This window comes from Phaenicophaeus curvirostris, chromosome 2 (assembly GCF_032191515.1).
Source record: "Phaenicophaeus curvirostris isolate KB17595 chromosome 2, BPBGC_Pcur_1.0, whole genome shotgun sequence".
In the NCBI taxonomy this organism is placed as follows: Eukaryota; Metazoa; Chordata; class Aves; order Cuculiformes; family Cuculidae; genus Phaenicophaeus; species Phaenicophaeus curvirostris.
The window spans coordinates 25,948,518-25,971,770 of NC_091393.1; the positions used below are offsets into that span (position 1 = coordinate 25,948,518).

The window sequence follows — 23,253 nt, forward strand, 5'->3', positions numbered from 1 at the left end:
TGCTGGGTTGCATTTCTTCCAGCTGGTAATTGAAGAAAGATTCTTGCAATAAGTTCATTAATGTCTGGTGTAAAAAAAAAAATCAGGTTTGAGACTTAGACTTTGCTTAGGAACTTGCATTCACAGTTTTATAGTGGGAAATGCAATTTTCACAGCAGTTCTCTGAGCAGATTTCCAGGCACGTTAACTGTCAGCATCAACTGGCTAAACCCTAAGCTATTGTTGGAGACCAGTGTAAGGATTCATCAGAAGTATTAATCGAACTTCAGCTTATTGTGCTGCTCATGAAGTGCCAAGTTGCAGTTGGCATAGAATAGTTTGGGTTGGAAGGGACCTTAAAGATCATCCAGTTCCAAACTCCTGTGATGGGCAGGGTCACCTCCCACTAGATCAGGCTGCCCAAAAAATCAAAATGCATGCAGCACTAACTTTTCCTGTTGGAGTAAGAATGAAGTCTGGAGAGAAGTCTCAGTTACTCTCTGCCCCAAACTGTTGAAGTCTGGAGAGAAGCGGGAGCGGATTCTCAGGAGGGTCCTTGTATGAGACAGAACCACCCGTGGGATTCCTGCTTCATCGCAGTGGCTCATCATCCTCTTGGCTCCCTTTAGTCAAGGCTGAGCCGCATGCTGGTCCCAAAGCTGCACGATGGAAAAACAAAGGAGCAATAACAGCCTAGCAGCTCGTTAACCAGCAAAGTCACTGTAGGGTCGATTGGTACAGGAGCTAAGCATGAAAGGAAAAGGATTTTAAAACAACTTGCAACTGGAAGTACCACTCCTGCAATCAGCTGCAGGTTCACAGGCAAAGGAAGAGAAAACTGAAGTGTTTTGTACCAGAAATTGCAAAAGAAAAAGAGTCAAAGATAAGAGATACTCAGCGTGGTACGCCGATTCTCAGTGTGAGTAAAGCTGGTGAATGCTGTTCTGCTGCTTTAGTTGAGGACAGTCTAACTGCCCTAGCCAGAATAAACCCCAGTATAAACCCCTCGTGATACAACCAGCACAGAGCCTCCAGCTCCCAGGTTCTGGCCTTGTGCTGACACAGAACGTGCCTTGCATGGGAACAGGCTGCCCAGGGAGGGGGTTGAGTCACCATCCCTGGAGGGGTTTGAAGGGACGGGTGGACGAGGTGCTGAGGGACATGGGTTAGTGTTTGATGGGAATGGTTGGACTTGATGATCTGGTGGGTCTCTTCCAACCTGGTGATTCTATGATTCTATGACTGTAGGGTGAGAATCTGAACCCGGGTAGATCCTGGAAGCAGCTGGCAACAGTGACGTACCAAGGTGTTGTGAACGTGAGGAAAGGAGAGATGGGGATACGTGAATGTAACTTCGCCCTTGTAGGTGACGATGGTGATTCATGGACCTGTTCTGCTCTGTGCTTAAAAACATTCTTGTGGGTAACCTGAGACTTGCAATTCCAAGTGAGAGTGGTGGAAAACTTGGTAGGGAAAAGTCACAAAGATGAGGTGGCTTTGAGCAAGTATCTCTTAAGAGGATAATTAGTCTTTCGAATAATAACTGAGGGTCCTTTTTGTCCACTTTGATGCAGCTCCAGTTTCCAAGACTGATCCAAATCACAGGAATTACTGGTGTCATGAGGAACAGCTGAGAGAGCTGGGGGTGTTTAGCCTGGGGAAGAGGAGGCTGAGGGGAGACCTCATTGCTCTCTACAACTACCTGAAAGGAGGTTGTTGAGAGGAGGGTGCTGGCCTCTTCTCCCAAGTGACAGGGGACAGGACAAGAGGGAATGGCCTCAAGCTCTGCCAGGGGAGGTTCAGGCTGAACATTAGGAAAAGATTTTTCACAGAAAGGGTCATTGGGCACTGGCAGAGGCTGCCCAGGGAGGGGGTTGAGTCACCTTCCCTGGAGGGCTTTAACAGACGGGTGGACGAGGTGCTGAGGGACATGGTTTAGTGTTTGATAGGAATGGTTGGACTCGATGATCCGATGGGTCTTTTCCAACCTGGTGATTCTGCGATTCTGTGATTTGTACAGTGGTGTCTTGAATGATGTTTTGTTTGAGGCCAACCAAAGAAGACTGAAAAGAACCCATAATACTACAAAACCAACCAAACTCTTAGAAATCCAAACTAGGCCAATTTTGTCATCTTTTTTTTCTTTAACTGAGTACCTAAATTGTTGTTTTTCTTTGTGAATATCCAGGATAAGCAAGTAATCTGAAAAACCTGCCCATTAAAAGCATCCTACCCCCAGCTGCTATTCCTTCTCTTCTCTGGATTCAAATCTGAGCCCATGGACCTGAATGTTATCTCAGTGCACGGGATGGTGTGCTTGCATTGCCGTTATGCCGTGCAGGGAGATTCATTCCCTTTCCCAATCTGGCAGCCTGTGCTTGTGTGCAAGAGTCATTACAAGCGAGTGTGCTGTTCTCTGGCATGCCCTGAGGCGACGGAAATGACTGCGGTCCAGCTCTCAGCGCAAAAGCGTTGTGCACCAGGATATTAACTGTAAAACTGGCAATATTGCTCTGGTGCAGAGTCTTCCTCCAGGCACCCACAAGACAGATGGCTTTATCAGCACAAAGCCATTCACCTCTGCATTGCAATTGGGAAGAAACACAAACAAATTTCCAACTGTCTTTGCTAAGCAATTTTACAGCTGTCTATCTGAAATTAAAGCACCCTCCCTAGGTTGTGCTTTGCATTTTTATAGTGACTGGCAGTCTTTTTTCCACGATGCTACACTGAGCCTTCCACCGAGTTTTTAATGCTCACAAAAATACGTGACTCTCGGTTAACAAAGATCAGTGCTTCACATGGTAGGGAACCAAGCAAAGGAGGTTTCTGCATAATCTGTATAATTGGACATTTCCTGTAGACCAGTGTAAAAACCAAATCGTCTCTGGCTTTTGTATAGAAGTTCATGGGAATGAATTGATACCCACCTCATGGAAGGTCTTTGTAGGGCCTATAGGAAGCCCATCAGTCTTGTTCCTTCTGAACTTAACTGTGCAATGGTCTTTGAAGTGGTATGAGCTGTTTCAGTGCTCAGTGCGTTCCTCGATAACTGAATACCTGGTCTTCAGCTCAAATGAGTGGGAGTCCACGAACATCTCTGTCAAGTCGGAGTGAGTTTTTCCTCAGAATCAAAAGTTAGTCTTAAGTAACATCTTAAAATGAAGCACTCGGGATGTTTGCACCCCCTGGCTATTGTAGCACCTGTGCTACCAGTTTCCAAATAAAGTTAACACAAACTTCCCATAAGTGAGAGGCAAGACTGAACCATGCTTACTTAGCAGTTCCCCCTCGCCATCAGGGAAAAGCACTTGGCTGAAGTTTCTATTAGCTGTGAAATTGCAGGAGTTTGTAGTCAGCTCTGAAAGTAACTTGAAGGTGGGACAGGCTTGTCACAGCAGCTTCTAATTCACAGAGAAGCTGTGCACTGAAAGCACTCTCTCTGCCTCCAGACTGGAGAAGTCAGCGTCTGATAATCGGTAAAAATCTTGTGGACAAGGGTATGATGCAGGAAAGAAATAAAAAACTCCAAGGAGTCTTTTTTTTTTTTGCCTTTGTATTTTTTTAGGGTGGACACTTTGAATCTTGATGCATTTCCTGCCTTGGAGAAGGAACATGGAAAGATTAGAGGAAACCTTCATAGAATCATAGAATAACCAGGTTGGAAGAGACCCACCGGATCATCGAGTGCAACCATTCCCATCAATCACTAAACCATGTCCCTCAGCACCTCGTCCACCCAAGGAAAGAAAATTCCAACAGCTTCTATTTCAAAATGTCTGGTTTTCTGCAGGTCTGGGAGGACTATGTTAATGTTGGTAAGTACAGGCTAACACAGGAGGGAGAAGAAAACACGTAAAGGAAGTACGGAGCAGGGAAGAAAACTAGGAGGTTGTGCCTGACAGAAGAGTCCTCTTTGCTTGTTCTTCATAAAGTAACTTTTCCTACTTTTTGTTATACTCTTCTTGTCCTTTCCTATGTTGTTTTCAAGCCTGCACCGTCCTTTCAGAGATGGGAGGACCAAAACTACCCACATTATTAAAATGCACGGTCATCATACATTTCTGAAGTGTGCTTTGATTTGTTCTCTAGTCCTTTCCAAATAAGTTCAGTTGCTTTTTTGACCCCTTACTGGGTGCTGAGCGAACATGGTCACAGAAGTTATTACATTCCTGAACAGTCCTTATCAGTTTACATAATTACCTGCACCACTTTGCAATACCCTACACGGAATTTCATCTGCCATTTTATCACAAGTTGTTCATGATCATAGTGCTCTTCTGCAACTCTGCGCAGTCAGCTCTCAGTTTTAGTCCCTGCGATAAACGGAGTGGAATCAGCAGTCTCTGTTCCCCCATTATTCATCACCTTTTCCAGGTCATTTAGGACTTTGCTGAGCAGCACAGATCCTGGCACAAAGTCCTGGTGGATTGCATTGGTGATTCCTTCCAGAAGGAAAACTCTGCATTCCCACTCTTTGTTTTTAGCTTTTAATTGTTCATTTAAATAAAGAGCCACTTAGCCTATGAGACTTCTTTCTTAAAAGCTTTTTTTTCCCAATTTTTTTTTTAAAATAATGCACCATTAATACACTTCGTCTGCTTTGATTCATCAAAAAAGGATGCGAGTAGGCTTGTGAATCATGTCCTCCTTTTACACGAGCTTAATGGAGTGCTTCCCAAGGGATTGCTTCTTGCATCTGCTCATTCTCTTTCTTGCGACGGTCCCTACTGTTTGGCTGAATGAGAACGTGGGGTTTGCTGGTCTGTAGTTCCTCAGATCAGCCCTGGAATCCTTCGTGAAAATCAGCCACCTCACTGCCTCCCCAGCCCCTGACACTGGGACAATTCCCCTAGAGAAGATACGCACCACGGCTTGCGGTTGTGTTATTTCATCCTTCGGTTGGTTTAGAGCTCTTAGGTGAATACCATCTGGTCCTAGGGATCTGTTAAGCGTTGTGCCATGGGAAGTAACAATCTCCGAAAAAGAGAATTCCATGCTAAATCCAGTGCATCTGGCTTAAGTGCAAATGTTCACTACTGTTGCTCTCTTGTTTTGTTTTCCACTCCTAGGTAATTTGAATTCTGTTTCAATCGTTTCTGCTTGGCCTCACGGCCAGACAGCCACAACACTTAATCAGAATAAAAAATACCTAATGAAAAAAAAAATCTAGAAATGCTACTCTTTTGATTAATGTATTTTTCATGCTTTATTTCCTGCATAGATTGTTTTGCCCTCTTCTTAAGTTGATGAAAGAATCTTCCAGTGTTCAGCTAGAGAGTTCACAACATGAGACATGTACCTTTACGCAGGGTTGCGCCTAAAAATAGATCACCAGTCGTGTTAAATAGCCACAACAAGGCCATGACAGAAGTAATAGATGCCTCTTTAAGGGATTAGATCATTTAAATAGGAATACAGATAGTAAGGGATAGGAACCATATGTAATTGTCAATGTGGAGGTAATTACAAGGAAACAAAACAAGGGGAAGTGTCAGAAAGCGTGCAAGAACAGAAATCCAACTAGCAATGTTCCCGCTAACACTATGTAATTTAATTTAAAGCTTTGAAGCATTTTCTATCATAGTTGGAAGACTGTAGTGATTTATATCTTTTTATATTGCAGTTTAAAGTCTTAGAAGAGGATTTACGGACCTTTTCTGTTTTGAGTGGACTAATTCATTAGCCTATTGCATTGGAAACATGCAGCAAATAGCAATATATATCCAGGCTTTTATATCTGCAAGGATGGAGCAAAGCATTTATGTTTTCTAAATTAGAAACCATTTTTTTGATGTTACGGATCTAGATATCCATTGCCGTTAAATATAAGTAACTTTCCTAGCAGACCAATAAGGAAGACTTCAGAAGCTCTCAATGTTCAAATACTTTTGCTCATTGGTAAGTGCAAATTAAAAAAAAAATTATATTTTGATAATAGCTCCAGATTCATTGTAACCTTGATCACACATAGAACAACTTCCAGCCCTTCCAAAAAGAAGATTCTACAGGTTTGTTTAGAAGGTGAATCGGGTGCTTTGAAGTGCAAACCTTAAAGTTTGGGTTTTAAGAAAAAGGAAGGAAGCCCACAAACTGTCTTTGTAAGGATTCATGACTCACAATTTATCAAGCCATATGAAATACAGTAACCCACACATTTTGACTCTGGAAATTTCATTTGAAAAGAACAGAGAGGTGCCAGTGAAACGATTGACTGAAGTTATGTACTTCTGTTGTAAATTGATGCTTTAGACTTAGAACCAAAATTAGAATTAGAACTAAAATTGTGGACATGCTTTGAATGTATCCATATTATCTTCTCAGAATGAATCCTTTTCCATTCCAGAGTCCTGGTACTCCAAACATCCCTACAGCAGCTGGTTTTGCACACTGTGGCTGCACTCTGGAACAAATTAAAAATGCCCCTAGCTACAGAAAAGCACAGGACACTACAGGATACTTGAGGTCTTTCTCATGCATAAAATAGAGCAGTTCTTTGCAAGACTTCCAGCCATTCATAGGAAGCACGGGACGTCTCATAGCCTTCTATCTTCAGCTGGCGTGCACAAAACTCACACATCTGGAATTACATGTCAGAAGGCTGCTTCCTAAGCATTCAAAAGGCTTTGAGATGTGTGTGTATATGCACTGGACAGGTTAGAACCCTACGCAGATTGGTGTAGCTGTGCACTGTGTATCAAGCAGCAGAAGATACCTGAGATGCTTTGATGGAGCCTTTCATGATCTGGGACCCTCTGCAGGTGGAGTGAGGGATGCTTATGAGGATGTGGAGTCTGACAGTCCAGCTTCTTGTCTCATCAGCCACAGAAGCAGCAAAGGACACAAAGTGAGGAGTTCTTATCACAGATTGTAATATAATTTCTCATATCAACTCTCACAGTCAAAAACACCCACTCAGGACCGGCTAGCCCGGAACAGTTGTTCAGTCTGTCACAGGCTGGCGGATAATCCAGCTGGAGGCCAGTGACAAGTGGGGTTCCCCAGGGCTCAGTGCTGGGTCCAGCCCTGTTCAATGTCTTCATCAATGACCTGGATGAAGGCATCGAGTGCACCCTTAGCAAGTTTGCGGACGACACTAAGCTGGGTGGAAGTGTCGATCTGCTGGAGGGTCGGGAGGCTCCAAAGGGATCTGAACAGGCTGGACCGCTGGGCAGAGTCCAATGGGATGAGGTTTAACAAGGCCAAGTGCTGGGTCCTGCACTTGAGGCACAACAACCCTATGCAGTGCTACAGACTAGGAGAAGTCTGTCTAGAAAGCTGCCTGGAGGAGAGGGACCTGGGGGTGTTGATTGACAACCGACTGAATATGAGCCAGCAGTGGCCCAGGTGGCCAAGAAGGCCAATGGCATCTTGGCTTGGATCAGAAACGGCGTGACCAGCAGGTCCAGGGAGGTTCTTCTCCCTCTGGACTCGGCACTGGTGAGACCGCTCCTCGAATCCCGTGTTCAGTTCTGGGCCCCTCACCATAAGAAGGATGTTGAGGCTCTGGAGCGAGTCCAGAGAAGAGCAACAAAGCTGGTGAGGGGGCTGGAGAACAGGCCTTATGAGGAGCGGCTGAGAGAGCTGGGGGTGTTTAGCCTGGAGAAGAGGAGGCTGAGGGGAGACCTCATTGCTCTCTACAACTACCTGAAAGGACGTTGTAGAGAGGAGGGTGCTGGCCTCTTCTCCCAAGTGACAGGGGACAGGACAAGAGGGAATGGCCTCAAGCTCCACCAGGGGAGGTTTAGGCTAGACGTTAGGAAAAAATTCTTTACAGAAAGGGTCACTGGGCACTGGAACAGGCTGCCCAGGGAGGTGTTTGAGTCACCTTCCCTGGAGGTGTTTAAGGCACGGGTGGATGAGGTGCTGAGGGGCATGGTTTAGTGTTTGATGGGAACGGTTGGACTCGATGATCCAGTGGGTCTCTTCCAACCTGGTTATTCTGTGATTCTGTGATTCTGTGATATCTAGTGGATCCACCAATATCTGGTGGATCTCTTGCTGTAGGTAGCCATTTAGTGGACTTTAGGGAGCAGAGCAGAGTGGAAGGACATGCTTTGCTCCTTCAGGAGCCCACCCCTCTTTGCTCCATCCCTTCTAAATGGAAAGGAAATTGCAGGCTGTTGATGGGAAACTGCCTTGTCCCTTTGCAAAACAGCAGCCACTGTATGTCACTCCCTTGGAGCAATAAACTGTCCTGGATGAAGAGCAGCTAATTGGCATGCACAATCACAGGAGTGGATGTGCTCTTGAGTTTTGATGTGTCTTGTGAGTCTTACAAATCCAGATGTACCCATAGGTGATAGGATCTGACTTGCTGATCTTCCCTAGTCACATCAGCAGTGCCTTGGTAGCTGAAAAAAATGACATTATGTTAAAATGATGATCCCCACCTTCCTCACAAACTGTCTGGGTTGCTTTGCATGTCTTTCGGCACGCACTACCTCGCTGAAGTGGTCGGGATGTGCTCTGAATACTGGGATCGTTGCCAAACAGTGCATTACGCTAGCGAGAAGAATAGAACTGTACTACCAATTGTTTCCTGGGTTGACTGGGACTCCGGACCTCTACTGGAAGCCTGTCTGCTGCCTGCCAGATGTGAACCTCTCCCAGAATAATGGCTAGAGATAAATCTTTCCACCAATATGCACGCAGACAATTCTTCAGCCAATGAGCAGAGCCCATTGTGTTCCAGCTTCTCTGGTAGCGTGTTAAGCTGCTTGATTTGTGAACTCGCCTCAGAAGCAGCAAGGCATAAAGCTGCTGCTCAAAAAGGGCAGACGTTATTCTTCTATGCATTTTAAACACTCAGCCCACATTCCAGGAGGGAGTAGTAATAGAAGATACAACAGGGAAGTGCTTGAGATGCGATGTCGCTTGTACAGCAGAGGTGCACAAGCTGAAGGGACTCGAGTCTTATGAGGAGCAGCTGAAGGGACTGGGGTTGTTTAGCCTGGAGAAAAGGAGGCTGAGGGGAGACCTTATCACTGTCTACAACTGTCTGAAAGGAGGTTGTAGAGAGATGCGTGTTGGTCTCTTTCTCTTCTTCCAAGTGACAGGTGATAGGATGAGAGAGAATGGCCTCAATTTGCACCAGGGGAGGTTCAGATTGGACATCGGGAAAAATTTCTTCTCTGAAAGGGTTATCAAGCACTGGAACAGCTGTGCAAGGAGGTGATTGAGCCACCATCCCTGGAGGGGTTTAAAAGTGGGTAGATGAACTGCTTAGGGATATGATTTAGTAGTGGACTGGTACAGTTGGGCTTGATGATTTTAAAGGTCTTCCATTAAGGTCTTCAGACCTTACTCCAAGTCTCTCTGTTCATGTCCATTGTTTATACTCTTGGTTTGGAGGTGGGTTTTTTTTGAGGTGTTTTTTTTTTTTTTGGTGATGTCTTTTTAAAATGAATAAATACATCTGTACTAGTGCACACCTTAGCTGCAGAAAGAATGACAGTGAGTTTATTCACCCAACTGATTGCTCGTGGATCAGTCAGGACTGGTGGTGTTCTGAAGGACAATGACTGTCGAGTAAGACACTGGAAATGGTTCCCCCAAAGATGGTGCACTTGCACATCAGGTCAGATAGTACCTGTTTATGCAGAGCCTTAAATGCAGGCCTTCTTATGAGTTGGCTTTTCCATGTGTAGCAGGCCATTCTGTTTTACCAGTGGTGCTCTCCTTCTATGAAGACCTCTCCTGAGTGAGGGGATATGAAGCCAGGCTACTGACCACATCCAGTAATTGTGGAATGAGACAAAACACAGTGTTCAAGGACACTCTGCTCATCGGTATCTAAGAGGAGAGGAAGGGTTTGACGAAACTCCTTTTGTGAAGTTAAATATTTTTTTTATAGTGTTGTGTTTTGAGCTAAATTAGAGTCAGTTTTCTGACTCTTGTCTCAGACGCTCTGGTTAACTTCGTTCTCTGAAGGCAAACTGTGGTTTTGAGACAGTGTTCCTCCCTAGAAGTGATAACGCAAGGCATTGATGTGCAGAAATGCCGATGTTTATATGTATCTCTATAACAACCAAGGCCATCCTTGAGCTGGCAAAAAAGGGCAGCACCTGAGAGAAGGGATGGGCAGGACAGGTGACCCCAAAGTGACCAACAGAGTATTCCATCCCTTATACATCATATTCAGAATAAAATTAAGAGATCACAAGGGTCTCATCCTCTTGTTCCAATCAGTGGGGTGCGGTTCACATGGCTGGCTGTACTTAAACTCCTGTGCCTGTGCTAGCTGTATTAACTCACTCTGCTATCAAGCATCACTTTCCTTTCCCTGATCTTAGTATAAACATCCAAAATACATAAATTACAATGGGAATTTAGAGCATCTAGTTTGGAGACAGGCATCTGTGCTAGCCACATCTGGAGTTAGGAGCAAGATCCAGCCCTTCTTGACCAGAACTGGGTTCCAGATGAGCTGTGCTCATGCCTGTGCTACTGCCAGCAACGGCAACGCTCACCTGCCTTTACTTTGGAAATACTTCAAAAGAACACTCCGGGATTATTTCTTTTTCCCTTGTAATTTCTAACAGATACAAACTAGAGCAATTTCTGACATAAAATTTTCTTTCATCACAGTCGTTTTCCTTTCTCTGTAGCAGAAATTAACTTGATTTTCTGCTGTTAAGTCTTTTGCTCTTAAATTTTTGTCTGTTTCTATTATTTTGTCCCTCAATGGCATCAAAGCACTATGGGTAGGCAGGCTGCAAATACAGGAGTAACGACTTGGCAGTGGAGCTGTGGGAAGTGAATGAGTCGATTCTCAGCAGGAAATAAATGAGTAGTTTAAGCTACTTCAGTGGTAACTCCATAAGCCTCAGCGACACAATCTCCTGCTGCTCTTTATCCGTAGCCTTAGATGACTTTGCAATCGTCTCTCTGTGTCTCAGCTCATCTACACGGTATCCCAGTCTTCTTTTATTGACAATATTTCCTGTTTCTGTCATTGATATATTCCAATGCATCTCCCTGATTTTGTGCTCCACAAAGATATGATTGTGTAACCCAACACTATGACTAACGTTCCTGTGCCTTGCCCGCCTTATCATCTTAAAATTCATTAACCACCTTCACTTCCATCCTTAATGCTGTGCTTTGCTGCAACGCCTACAAAAATTGAGAAACAATCTGCCTGTGAGTGAGCTGAGAACATTGCAATGTGTTCTTTTCATTTCCTTGGGCTCCTCCATCTGGTGGGACCCATCTGCCTCCCCATGGACTGTTGGCTTTTTGGGCAGGACCATCTCATTCTTCTGCGAGCTGGCAGTGTCCAGTCCTGCTACCTCCACAGAGACTGTGTTTTAGTTACCTTTAGTTTAAGCAAAATTCCTTATAGCTTAGCTTTCATTTTTAAGTGATGCACACAATGCTTTGTGAGTTCATACTCTCTGATCTAATAACTGTTGAAGCCAAAAAGCCCATAATTTGTCACATGGTGGTGTGTAGAGGGATATTTTGCTTTCTTTATGCGTTTGCTTCTATTTATTTGCCTACATTGACAGCTCTTTGTGTTTACTCCTATCCCACACAGAGAGCAGCAGTGGAAGCCTTGGATAGGTTCAGACTCCAGCTCATATCCCTCCACCCTGGCCTCATTAAGCATGATGACTTTTGGGGAGTACTTCTGTACTTAAATATCTGTATTCTTTTCAAAATTATGACTTCAAAACGATACATTCTGCTGTTGTTGTCCAGGTGTAGAATGAAAATTGTCTATGCTTTATGGGAAATCCTCTTAAATGCTGTTCCTGTATCAGTGTGGAAGGCCTGGAGTAAATCAGGCTTAATGACCCTTCAAGCCAGTGGAGAGTCTTTCCTTGAACCAATTTATTGCTCGGAATTGCAATTGCCCTGCAGTGTTCTACCTGCAATCGTAGAATCATAGAATAGTTTGGGTGTCCTCGAAGCCTTCTCTTCTCCAGGCTGAACAAGCCCAACTCTTTCAGTCTGTCCTCATAGCAGAGGTGCTCCAGCCCTCTGATCATCCTTGTAGCCTCCTCTGGGCCTGTTCCAACAGCTCCATCTCCCTCTTATGTTGAGGATTCCAGAACTGGACACAATACTCCAGATGGGGTCTCACAAGAGAGGAACAGAGGGGCAGAATCCCCTCTCTTGCCCTGCTGGCCACACATGTTTTGATGCAGCCCAGGATATGGTTGGCCACCTGAGCTGTCAGCATGCATTGCTGGCTCATCTTTTGCATAACAGCCACACATGGGCACCAGCTCCATAACCTGGGCTTCCACGCAGGTGTAAGAGAAACTGTTCTCCCCAGCTGCCATTGCCTGTGGTTTAACACACACCCTCACTCCTCCCTCTGCTTCAGGATGGCTACAAAAATCTTTAGAAATGGGGTTGTTAGAGAAATAAGAAAGCAAAGGGGAAAAAAGCATGTCTAAATCTATTTGGTTAGGGTGAGATAGGGGTGAGAGTCAGGGCCTGCTAGCATCAAGAGTCTCTAAAGTACCACAGACCATTGCTATTTAGGCAGCTGCAAGGATCCACGATGGAGAAGAACTGACCAGCAGAAGAGAGCAGTACAGGTCCCTTTTCTGAACAGACATTACTGATGCTACAGCTGAAGTATTGGCATAGATGGAAATGTTGATGTAGCTGCCCTTTCATCAGTATAAAGTGAATATACTGTAAAGTAACTGGGAAGTGAACTGGAAAATAGGATTCACCAGGTGGAGCAAGCAAAGCCAGGAAGTTGTGCTTGATTTTAGGAGATAACGTATTTAGGGATCTTAAAGTGAATTCAGAATGATGGGAAAAGCAGCTGTCTGTGAAAGAGAAGCTAACGAAACCTGGGGCACATAGAGAAAGCAACGAGTCTGTGAATGACAAGTTTGTGGATGACACCAAGATGAGTGGAGTATTCTGCCTGAGGGAAGGAAGGCTCTGCAGAGGGATCTGTGGGCCAAAGCCAGCTCTATGGGGTTTAACAAGACCAAGTGCAGAGTCCTACACTTGTATCACAACAACCCCATGCAGAGCTACAGGCTTGGGGAGGAGTGTCTGGAAAGCTGCCTGGCAGAGAAGAACCTGGGGGTGTTGGTTGACAACGAAGAATATGATCCAGCAGTGGCCCGGGTGGCCAAGAAGACCAATGGCATCTTGGCTTGTATCAGAAATAATGTGGCCAGCAGGACCAGGGAAGTGATTGTGCCTTGTACTTGAAACTGGTGAGGCTGCACCTTGAATCTCCTGTTCAGTTTTGGGTCCCTCATTCAAGAAAGTCATTGAGGTCCTGGAGTGTGTCCAGAGAAGGGCAATAAAACTGGTGAAGGATCTGGAGAACAAGTCTTATGAGGAACAGCTGAGGGGACTGGGGTTGTTTAGCCTAAAGAAGTGGGGGCCGAGGGGAGACCTCATCACTGCCTACAACTGCCTGAAAGGAGGTTGAAGAGAAATGGGTGTTGGTCTCTTCACCCAAGTGACAGGAGATAGGATGAGAGGGAATGGCCTCAGATTGCACCAGGAAAGGTTCAGACTAGATATTAGGAAACATTTTTTTCACTGAAAAGGTTGTTGAGAATTGGAACAGGCTGCCCAGGGAAGTGACTGAGCCACCGTCTCTGGAGATACGTAGATCTGGAACCTGGGGACATGGTTTAGTTGTAGATTTGACAGTGCTAGGTTTATGGTTGGGCTTGATCTTAAATGATTCTATGATTCTATTAATACAGGCTAAATGTTTTAGATGTCTGTGTTGGAGTGGTCAACAGCATGGGCTTGGTGTGGACCATAAAACCTAGTAAAAGAACTGGGGCCTGAGCCCCATTCTGTTGTGCTTGCCCTGCTGCTTGCCACCAGGCTGTGGTGGGCAACGCTAACACAAGTGTCCCTTCACCATGCTCCAGAGAGGAAAGGATCATGGAATCACATAATGACCCGAGTTGGAAGGGACCCACAGGGATCATTGAGTCCAACTCCTGTCCCTGCACAGGACACCCCCTGTGAGGATGGGCTCACAGGCAGCACGAATTCTAATGCTGCGAAAATAATTTGTTACTGTTGCTTGATTCCTGCTGCATTTGGGGGAGCAGCCCTTGCTGGTCCCCACGGCACAAGATTACAGTGAAGAAATGTCTAATTTCATTATCGATTTCTCCTCTTAATGGAAATAGAGCACAAGCTGGTGAATATTAACAGCTGGGTTCAAAGTGTTCCTTGCCTTTCATTGTGGGATGGGGAGGATGTCAGCATGTCATTTTTATTCTGGTCTGCTTGATGCGTATTGGTAAACAGTACCTGCATCAGTCAGTGAAGGCATTTGTGGGTGAATGAGGCGAGTGGTCTACGCTGTGCGTGGGATCCCTGTGGATTTGCCAAAAGAGCCCTTAGCTGTTGTGACTTGCCTTCTCCGTTCAGAATCATAGAATCACCAGGTTGGAGGAGACCCACCAGATCATCAAGTCCAACCTTCCTATCAATCACTAAACCATGTCCCTCAGCACCTCGTCCACCCGTCCCTTAAACACCTCCAGGGAAGGTGACTCAACCCCCTCCCTGGGCAGCCTCTGCCAGTGCCCAATGACCCTTTCTGTGAAAAATTTTTTCTAATGTTCAGCCTGAACCTCCCCTGGCAGAGCTTGAGGCCATTCCCTCTTGTCCTGTCCCCTGTCACTTGGGAGAAGAGGCCAGCACCCTCCTCTCCACAACCTCCTTTCAGGTAGTTGTAGAGAGCAATGAGGTCACCCCTCAGCCTCCTCTTCTCCAGGATAAACACCCCCAGCTCTCTCAGCCGTTCCTCACGAGGCCTCTTCTCCAGCCCCCTCACCAGCTTTGTTGCTCTTCTCTGGACTCGCTCCAGAGCCTCAACATCCTTCTTATGGTGAGGGGCCCAGAACTGAACACAGGATTCGAGGAGCGGTCTCACCAGTGCTGAGTCCAGAGGGAGAAGAACCTCCCTGGCCCTGCTGGTCACACCATTTCTGATCCAAGCCAAGATGCCATTGGCCTTCTTGGCCACCTGGGCCCCTGCTGGCTCATGTTCAGTCGCTGTCAACCAACACCTCCAGTTCCCTCTCCTCCAGGCAGCTTTCTAGACAGACTTCTCCTAGTCTGTAGCTGCTCAGGGTTGTTGTGCCCCAAGTGCAGGACCCGGCATTTGGCCTTGTTAAACCTCATGCCATTGGACTCTGCCCAGCGGTCCAGCCTGTTCAGATCCCTTTGGAGCCTCCCGACCCTCCAGCAGATCCACGCTTCCACCCAGCTTAGTATCGTCCGCAAACTTGCTAAGGGTTTAGCTGCTACCTTGCCCAGGAGGAATATGCTCATCTCTGCCTCGTGGCCATCAGGACTCAGTTCTCAGAGGCCTGAACTTCAAAAAGAACGGAGGCAACCTCTTGTTTGTTCAAAGTCCTGAAGCAGCCTAAGAGGGTTATTCTTCCAGAATCCTCAGGAAAGGAATGTAGGTTTTGGTAACACCCGCAATTACAGAAAATATTCTACAATTTAACTGTGCTGAGCATGGCCAAGAAATGATTTTTCAAGACAGCTGTGGCATTCAAGGCATGCCCTTTCCGTTCCCTTTCATTTTTTACACAAAGAAACCTGGTTCGAAAGCTCTGTCTTTCTGAATACTGTACTACAGGAATCACACTGCTGCTCTGCAAATGGGAAGTACTGTACAGAAAATGAGAGAAATTTTTAGTAACACATTTTTCGCAGCTCCTGAAACACTGATATTGCAGGAAGTCTGGTTTTGGTTTGGTGGTTTTGGTTTTTGGGTTTGTTTTTTTTTTTTTGGAAGGCTGGACATTTAAAGGAAAAACTCATCATGCTGTGTAATTCCAGAACACAGACTCTGCAGCATTAGCCTTGTCCTGCTCTGGGCAGCAAACCCAGGCGCCCTCCTGTTTGTCCAGGAAAGTTAGCGTGGGGCATGTGGTGATAAGCAAGAATATGAAAAAAGCCTTTGCCTTTTTATAGTTTCATCCCAGATGCAGTGACTTGTATTTACTGATACACTCTCCTATAACATCAGTTAGCTCCCACATTTATGTTGGTTGTGCCCATCTACAAAAAGGGCCGCAGGGAGGATCCAGGGAACTCCAGGCCTGTCAGTCTGACCTCAGTGCCAGGGAAAGTCATGGAGCAGGTGATCTTGAGTGCTATCATGAAGCACATGCAAGAGAACCGGGTGATCAGGCCCAGTCAACATGGGTTCACAAAAGGCAGGTCTTGCCAAACTAACCTGATCGCCTTCTATGACAAAGTGACTCGGCTGCTGGATGAGGGAAAGGCTGTGGATGGATCTTCCTGGACTTCAGCAAAGCCTTTGACACAGTTTCTCACAGCATTCTGCTTGGGAAACTGTCAGCCTCTGGCCTGGACAGGCACACACTCTCCTGGGTGGAAAACTGGTTGGCTGGAGGGCCCAGAGAGTGGTGGGAAATGGTGTGAAATCCAGCTGGAGGCCAGTGACAAGTGGGGTTCCCCAGGGCTCAGTGCTGGGTCCAGCCCTGTTCAATGTCTTTATCAATGACCTGGATGAAGGCATCGAGTGCACCCTTAGCAAGTTTGCGGACGACACTAAGCTGGGTGGAAGTGTCGATCTGCTGGAGGGGCGGGAGGCTCTGCAAAGGGATCTGAACAGGCTGGACCGCTGGGCAGAATCCAATGGCATGAGGTTTAACAAGGCCAAATGCCGGGTCCTGCACTTGGGGCACAACAACCCTGAGCAGCTCCAGACTAGGAGACGCCTGGTTGGAAAGCTGCCTGGAGGAGAGGGACCTGGGGGTGTTGGTTGACAGCGACTGAACATGAGCCAGCAGTGGCCCAGGTGGCCAAGAAGGCCAATGGCATCTTGGCTTGGATCAGAAACGGCGTGACCAGCAGGTCCAGGGAGGTTCTTCTCCCTCTGGACTCAGCACTGGTGAGACCGCTCCTCGAATCCTGTGTTCAGTTCTGGGCCCCTCACCACAAGAAGGATGTTGAGGCTCTGGAGCGAGTCCAGAGAAGAGCAACAAAGCTGGTGAAGGGGCTGGAGAACAGGCCTTATGAGGAACGGCTGAGAGAGCTGGGGGTGTTTAGCCTGGAGAAGAGGAGGCTGAGGGGAGACCTCATTGCTCTCTACAACTACCTGAAAGGAGGTTGTGGAGAGGAGGGAGCTGGGCTCTTCTCCCAAGTGACAGGGGACAGGATGAGAGGGAATGGCCTCAAGCTCCACCAGGGGAGATTTAGGCTGGACATCAGGAAAAATTCTTCACAGAAAGGGTCATTGGGCACTGGCAGAGGCTGCCCAGGGAGGTGGTTGAGTCACCTTCCCTGGAGGTGTTTAAGGGACAGGTGGACGAGGTGCTGAGGGACATGGTTTAGTGTTTGATAGGAATGGTTGGACTCGATGATCTGATGGGTCTCTTCCAACCTGGTTATTCTATGATTCTATGATTCTACGATTCCCCATTAATACAATATTTCCTGTAGCTAAGGTGTACGCCACTTGAGGTTCCATGTGGGGTCACTGCATGAGCTGCATATTTAAAAGAAAAACGGTTTCCACCATATTTCTTTTCGTATTTAGATTGATGCTATGGGACTAGTTCGACTCACGTTACCGTTTTTGTGAATGAGACGTAGCTCCATTGGTGCCATCAGGGTTCATGTGGTGTAAACGTGGCGCAGCGAGAGAAACTGAGATCTGCCCACCCTGTGCTGTGTTAGCCAGAGCCTGAGAAGCAAACAGTATCATTCCTTTATATAACATTAATTAAGCATTTGCTTAAATGAGGCATGAGAATTCTTGATGAGTAGGATCATTGCAAAATACCTGATGTAGGGCATTTCTCCAAGTAGAAACGTTGCATGTTTCTGCTCTTTTATGGCAGCAGGAGTATTTCTCAGAGAGCTTTAGCCTGCTGAAGCAGAGATTAAAGGAGTGTAATTCTGCACTTTTCTGCGGAGCGTGTGTGATGAAAACTGATGTGGGCTCACTGTGCATCCCGGTGCTATACGGACTGAACCACCTGAAGATTTTTATTCTGCATATTTAGGAGTATGAGTGCAACTGAAGCCAAATTCTGCCTTGCTGTCCATATTCATAGAATCATAGAATCATAGAATCATAGAATAACCAGGTTGGAAGAGACCCACCGGATCATCGAGTCCAACCATTCCTATCCTATTCAAGGTTGCATTTATCAATAATGGGAAAAGGGAGCTTTCTCAGCACAGCCTGTCCATGGACATTCCTAAAAAAGGGGGAAATAATTTTGTAGCTTAGATTTTACCACCATTTCTTACATTGTGAACTGTATGACCCCAGGAGCAGAACTGAATTCACTACAGTGAAAAGGTATCACTTAACACAAAGTGGTAATAACAGTAATAATAAGTATTAGATTAGGAATTTTTAGTGGTAAAGTTTTTAGTAAGAAAAGGAGCAAGATCATGCAAAAGAGTATTCTACCAGAAAAAAAAAACCAACTTATTTTTGAATGTGCCTCCAAATAACCCTATTATAGTAGCACATCCTTTCAACTCAGGTCAGGGCTGTTTTAAGCTTTGGCCAGGTCATGCTATGGGTATAAATATATGCTCTAAGTTACATAAAAGCCATCCAATCCTATTTGCATTGTCAGTCTACGGTACCAAATGCTATAATGACCTCCTTTTTTTAGTGCTATCTCTAAAGCAGGCTTAGGCCCTTTTGTTCTTAAGGAGGTCAGCTGTCCCATTGCTCTCTTAATGAGCTTCAGGCATTCCCTGAGAGTTTTCCAATATTGCAAGACATACCTGGCCCCAGGCAGGACAGCAGGAGCTCTGCCAACACCAAAGCCGTGCAGACAGATCCCATGTGACAGGTTATGCAATGAGCAGGGCTTTATATACCACTAGGTCCTTAAGCGACCAAAGGGCTCCAGAGGAAAAGAGCATCAGGTGAGGAAAAAAATGTTTTCATACTGTGCTTCTTTGGAGTGCTTTTGGTGTTGTAGTAAACCATATTAGAATAAATCTGTTTCATTACGGGGTCAACTTGCAGAAAAAGTCCCTGGGATTTTATAATATTTTTTGTGTTCTATAATTGTAGGGGCTGAAATTTGACGAAGACTCAAGAAATCATGGTTATTCCTCTCCGGAGAATGACACCTGGGTATATAAGGTTATTGCAGGTATGAAGATTCTATCTTGTTTCCTGCTTTTAATTAGATCTTTGAAATAACAGTATTTCTGTTGCTTAGACTGATTTTATTTCAAATTATTGCATGTCCAACCCAAGGGAACACTGGCTTCTGGTGGGTTAACGTGCATAACGACTCAAAGAAGTCTTAATTAAGCCTCTGCTGAAAAGTATATGAATTATGATAATTCTTGATAATTGGTATCATGTTGGAATAATGAATGCAGAACACTTGGAAGGAGTTTATGCTTCTGCAGTGCTTAAGCAGTGCTAGTTCTCCATCATTTTCTCTTTGGGGCAGTAAGAAAACTTTACTGGTAAGGAGAATGATGGGTTCCTGAGCAACTCAGAAGAGCTGTCAGTGAAACACTTCAGCCAGCTTCTATGGTTATGATAAAGAAACCTTAAATGATATTGACCTCTGTAACATCGAGGGACCAGGGTATTGATCGTTGTATAGGGAAGAGATAAAAGCCTGCATAGAAAATGTTTTAAATCAGCTCAATTGAGATTAAAACAGCCAAAAAATTATATAGAAAGTAGAACATCTTCCTTATTGTACTCCATATTTTGATATTTACAGAGTAAATATACTTTTGTTGGAGAATCTGACAGCTCATAACAATGTGACCTGAATCCACGATCATTGTCTATAGTAGCTGAGAGGTGATACTTGATTCATTGAGAGGCTGAGCTAAGGCTACTGGCTCGCAGTCCTAGCAAAGGATTTCTTTCCTGCTTCCCTGCATATCTCTTAATATCAGCTTACATAGTGATTTTCTTCAGAATCTCTTTTCTCTTAATTTATTCTGCTGCTGAAGTAGCCACACTGTCAGCCGCATTTACCAAGGTCAGAGAACTCAGCTCTAATTATTTAAGGTTACATAAAAAAAACTTAGAATTTGGAAGTGAAAATCAGGCTCCTTAGAATCTGTCACTCCTGTTGGTGGTGCCATGCGTTCTGTACATGGACTGCAAGGAAAAGCATGAAAACAAATCATTGCTTGAGGCTTAGTCTTCATTTCAGATAAGAAATGCTGCAACTAGAAAGGTACATGGTGTGTTTTAATTCATGGTGCCAATACATGTAGGAATTTGTGGTTTGCTCTCCAGAGAGTCCATGCAACTATCATAAAATCCCTAGGTTGGAAAAGACCTTTGAGATCACCAAGTCCAACCATCTTTCTACTTTTTGGTCACTGTCTCCTACGTACTAGGCAAGCAATGGTAACAATTTATTTTCTGATTGTATTCAGATGATCAGTAAATAATTTAATTTTTATCTTTACTCTGATTGGCATTTCCTACTTCTTTGTTGAACTTGACAGAGAGACTGTTTTAAAACTTGTCAGCTTGGTCTTGTCCCACCTGTGGAGCTAATAAAAGATGTCGCTGATCCCTTTTAGCCTTGCCTTCCTGAATTAATAACTAACAATCAAGGGAATATCACTGTGTTAGTAGCTAATCTGTGGGAAGGAAGAGATCTTTATGCTTCACAGAACAAGAAAGTCCCTTCTCCTTTGTGTCTAAGCCTCTACACTTGATTCAGCTCTCCCTCTCTGCCAAGAAGCCAGGGGGAACCCCATTAAAGTCACCAAAGTCAATGAGTTACAACTGAAAGAAAAATCGTATCAGGAATACATCCTTTCTTTTACAAAGCAATAAAAAGGGGGACCTTCCAAAATGGGCAATAGTTTTCTTCAGCAGAAAGCAGCCCCGCGCTATGTTAGATGACAAATGGTAGAAAAAAGAGCTTTGTAGGTTCCAAAGACCTGCTTTTTGTCTTGCGCTCAGCTGATTCAGCGTGTAACTTGCCCTGTTTCTCCCGTAGACTCGAGCTGCAGGAAAAATTGTTATCAACTCATCAGACACGCTGCTGCAACGGACGGCGTTGCTCCTGGGAGTGTTTGGGATCAGTATATCCAGCTACAGCACACACCAGCTAACTCAGAAGCACAGACTGTCTTTGACCCGCTAAACGGCATCGGGATGTGACCTGAGAAGTAAAGGTTTATGTCAGTAGGGCTGGTGAGCAGCTCTTCTGCCTCAGTTACTGGCGTGTGGAAGGAATGAGACACTTCGCCGCTGTGATTTTCACATGCAGAGTTAAAAAGATGGAAGGATGACAGACTTTTTTAAGAGAGAAAAAAAAATTATGACTAGCAGAGACATCAGATTTTCAAATAAGATGGATTGTCTGTAAATACAATGGAGTTCTTTTGTTATCCGGTATATACATAGAAAGAGATCTAAAGTATAAAATACAGTTAAAATGAGAGTAGGTGTAAACAGATCCACGGGGGTGCCCTGCTTCGTTTGTATCACCTTGTTGCAGCTTTTGTGAACTGGGTCCCACATGAAGACTGGTTTGGAAAAGGAAAGTTAGAAGAACTATGTTCCTCATGACAGGAGTTAGACAGAAGAGTAATATCTCTCGTAAACTCTTCGTACTGTTAAATCTAACTAGGTAGGTACATTTGTGTGTATCACAGGATTTGTGCACTCTAACCTTTCCTATTGGATCTTAAACATTCCTCGATGCCTTTTGTATAAAAATATTTGTGTGTTTCTACCCAAGCTGGTACCCTTCTGCAACACCAGAGATGGTGTTGGGAAGGAATCGTGGCACTAAACCTCTGTAATTCTGTACAGAATCTCCGTACTGCAGAAAGTATCAGTAAAAATGCTGGGTTGGGGTTTGTTGCAGAGCTCAATATCTGATCACGTTCCTCTGCCAAGCCCACTCATCCCATAATAGACATTCTGATTAAAGTAAAAAGAGAGACTGAGATTTTTTTTTCCATCCTTTTCCCTCGTTTTCTTGCTCTAACTCAATTCAATAGCTTATTCAGGAATGTTCTCTCACTACTGGTTTGCATTTTTCCAACTGTTTCTGATGTTTTGTGTAAACATGGTGCTGTAGGCTCTGCTGTGCATATGTTAGTGTTTAAAATCCTTTGTTCTCAATAAATACATATATTTGGGGGGGTATTTTTTCTGTGTTTAAAATTCCTTCTGTCAACAGTGTTTGTATTCAACCACTAAGGGGCATCCTACACAGCTGAATATTTTAAGTCTTCAGACTGCTCATTAAAACATTACAAACCACAAACTGAAGCAGGTTGACATTTCCATCGTGGTTTTTATATTTAAATTGTTCTTGCCCCTGTTTTCCTTTTCACCTTCTCCGAGAAGTCTCTCCTCTCCCCACAACTGTTGCTAAACTGAAGAAGATAAGAAAATAAAGAGTTTACAAGGGCATTTTTCACAAGGTACCAGGTCACAAATTCCCTCCATCTTGTATAGCCCTCTGTTTCTATTTATAATAAAAAATAATATAATGGAATATTCCATCTCCTCCCTTCAGCTACGAGACATGAAGCAAAATACTTAATCCCTTTGACAAAAGTAAGGATGATTTATTTAGAAAGCATTTAATCCTACTGATTGAAGATACACGGTTTGACTCCCACCACCACCCTCAATTTGCCATATTTATGGCTTTTTAATCAATCCATATGGTTTGGGGCAGCTGCATTTTTGTTAACTGATTTCCTGCCTCCATGCAACAGGAGTGTAAGATTGTTAGCTGTTCTCAGTGCCATTACTATGCTAATATGAACTTTCTGTTAGATAAAAGCCAAATGTAATAACAATATCATTTTCAGAAGATATACTAGAATAAAATAAATGATAATTCGACTACGGAGATGTTCTCATTTTACTGTATCATGGAAATGAAGCTCATGAGGAAAGTGTATTTTCTTTTATGAGGGTTGCTTTGAATACTTTTTAAAGTTTTATCTGGTACCACTGAAAATGATTGAAGGACAACACAAGCAATAGGGAAATCGAGTGTAGAGAGCCTCAGTAACAGCCTTAAGAGCCTCAGGAACATAAAGCGAAGCAGCAGGAAGGCATAACTGAAATTAATTATAGAACGGATACATTTAAACTCGGTGATTTGGACCTGGGCTGAAAATCAGCTTTAGGTGAAACGTTGGGGCTGCATCCAGCAGAAGATGTAGCCACTTGAAGCTTTCCGTTACTGTAACAATCCAAATCCAAATTTTGCATTTTCTAAAGTCCAGCTGCCACCTCATTCTGGGCATGATGGATGTCCACGCATCAGGACG

The 23,253-nt window shown here is 44.6% G+C and overlaps 1 protein-coding gene across 1 annotated transcript in view; it reads left to right on the forward strand.

The window, feature by feature from the left end:
* The window catches only part of ERICH1 (glutamate rich 1), a 105,813-nt gene extending 84,091 nt beyond the window's left edge, over positions 1-21,722 (forward strand). The window contains exons 7-8 of the transcript XR_011336934.1: positions 19,028-19,109; positions 20,949-21,722. The gene's annotated coding sequence lies outside the window, so the exon portion shown is untranslated. The remainder of the gene's footprint in view (positions 1-19,027; positions 19,110-20,948) is intronic.
* The last annotated feature ends 1,531 nt before the right edge of the window (positions 21,723-23,253 follow it).